Genomic DNA, 2,860 nt, shown 5'->3' on the forward strand with positions numbered 1-2,860 from the left:
TGCCAATTTAGCCGTTATAAGAGGAATACCAGTAAAAGAAACGTAAATTTCGCAGAGCGTTCCGGTTTTGACAAATCCGACTGCTTGCCGAGAAGATTGCGATATGCATGTTAGAAATCGAATAGTTTAAGGCCCAATTTGCTGCAGAGTATAATTGATACAAAAATGAATAAAAATAAGAAAAAGTAAATTTCCATCCCTGAGAATCTCGTAACGAGGCGTACATATATAGAAGTTGTCGCTAAAAAACTTAGAGATTATTTAAAATTAAAAAAAGATTACATTTTTGTTCTTAATCGATTGTTTTAAAATCGGTGCAGATATCTACAATATTATTTTAGTACATGATGTTAAGAGTTTTTTTTCTGATAGTTTTTCTTGAAAAATAGATTATAGATATATTTGATACAATGTAATTATGCTCAAGTTAAGAATTAACAGTACCATTACTAGTGTTCTTAATATAGTACATGAGTATTCATTTATGTATACACAAATATTCCCTATTTGTTGAATGATTTGATTACTAAATGCCGCCTCTTATCAGTTTTTACAGCAATACAAGTACATATTATATTAAAGTATGTAATTATTTTAATGATATCTATTTGTGATCTTTTCTATATATTTTACACAAAGTCTCCAAGCGAAAAAATTACTGACCTGGCTTAATGACGTAGTCTTTATTATAAATAAAAAAACCTCAAAGTGTTAAGCACATGATAATACCATGGATGGATGTATAAAGCGCTGTGAACGAGATTATCTATGAAAATAACAAGTGTCAATGTTCTTGTCTTTTCTTGAAATAAACTATTCAGATCGTCAATATTTGAACTACTGAAAATGAGAAGATAATACTATTAGTAATAGGTTTTATAAGTACATAAATATGCATAATATATATATATATATTGAAATTTTTGAATGGAAATTTTTTAAATTGTAAAGCGAAAATATTTATTTATTAGTTAATAATAGTTACTTATACATATTCATTTATTAATTATATTTTATGGTACACATATTCTAAGAATGATCTAATTTTTGAAATTGTTAAATTTGATCGAAAAAAAACACATGGCCTTTTCCACTGAAGCCATAAAACGAGCTATACAAAGCCTTAACATTGGTAACTAGACAACAAACTATGCGCTATGAAGTTATATTGAATTTTAAAACTGTAAACAGAACATATTCTAAGGTCTTTAGTAACAGAATATCAAACCTTGTCTGACAAAAATGTAAGCTGCAATATTGACAAACGTGTGAATAGCCCAGTAATATGCTATAGAAACATGGCCTATAAAATAAACTGATGAATTTATTATAAATTATTGTATTGTATTATAGTATTGTATTATTGTATTGTAACATATACCCAGAATGAATCATAGTAAATACATACCGACACTATGATGTGAAGACGTCTATGTATATTAGAGTAAATGAGCTTTAGAACTTTATATATTTCATATGAATATAAGTTATTAATTACGTACTTGGCCATTATAACCATATGTCGATATTGGTCGCCAAAGACCACCTCCCACAGTTAACGTTTTATGTTGCGAGCTGGCGTCAGTCAAAAACATCAAACTGTAATAAGAAAGCCAATACTTCATCCTTTTCCTTTTAAAAGAAGTCTTTCTCTTATCCGATTTCCTACTGATGGTTCCGTTTCGAACTTTTCTTTAAACAGTAATATCATCTTGTATATTCTCGATATCTTCATTTTCTCCGCTATGTTGCTGTCGTGCTATAATGCTTGTTATTCTATCTAGAACGATATTAACCAATTATGTACAATATAAAGGATTGAAAGTTTAACGCAGAACTATCTCTAGAAAAGTTCCAATGGTCGTTCATCGTTAATCTTACCTTATATCGTATCTGTAGTAATTTATAGTTATTTTTGTACTCTGAGAGAGCCCCCATCTTGCCTCTCTCTTATGAGTACCTGTGAGTAAGAGTTATTTTTCGCTTGATCCCCAGACCAAAATTCATTTTCGCTGTTAATGTTGGATCTAAAGTAGACACAGTACATTAAGTAATGTCGCTTCCAAAATTCTGGAATTATAAAAGGCACTTTGTACTTTATAAGCGAAGTATCCAAACTAAAAGCATATAATGATTGAAAGATGATCATTATTTATTACAAGCAGTAACAGCCTAATACCTAACTTCTCTGCTTGAGTTCAATCCTAAAAATATTTGAAAAGAAAAGCTATAAATGCTCTTCCATATATAAATGGAATAAAATATAATGTAAAATAAGCATTAGTTTTTTACTACATCATGAAATTATTTGTATTTACAAATGTATTATAATATAATATATAAATACTTTGTAAAAAGTTGTTTAAACAATATTAAAGGTAATTATATAAAAATCGCGTTTTGTTTCTTAGAATGCTTTAGAAAATTGTAGACGAGAAAAAATCAAGACCCCACTGATAAGGATAGATAGGCATTTAAAATAAAATAAGTGAAACATGTGAGAGTGCTGTGAAAATGTTTTAAGAAAAAAGAAACAACAAAATGGCGATTTTTCTATTTGTTCAATAATCGTTCGTGTTCTTAATCTTCGTTCTCCGAAGACTATAAATTCAATAGTCGAAACATCTTTGTAGCTCATTTCGATTTCGAATTGAACTGAAACGGTATGAATTAAATTGAATCGGGTGTTTAATTATTTTTCAAATTTTTTAAATTAAAATTGTGCAAATAAAGAATTAAGGAAATTAAAACTATTTTGAAGAATTAAACTGTCGATTAAAAGTGTAAACGCATCTTTTAGTGCGTTGAAGAAAAACTGTGAACTGAAAATCTCTTACAAAACTGATCTCAAATTTTATTG

The sequence above is a fragment of the Teleopsis dalmanni genome, chromosome 2 (assembly GCF_002237135.1).
Source record: "Teleopsis dalmanni isolate 2A chromosome 2, ASM223713v2, whole genome shotgun sequence".
NCBI classification, from domain to species: domain Eukaryota; kingdom Metazoa; phylum Arthropoda; class Insecta; order Diptera; family Diopsidae; genus Teleopsis; species Teleopsis dalmanni.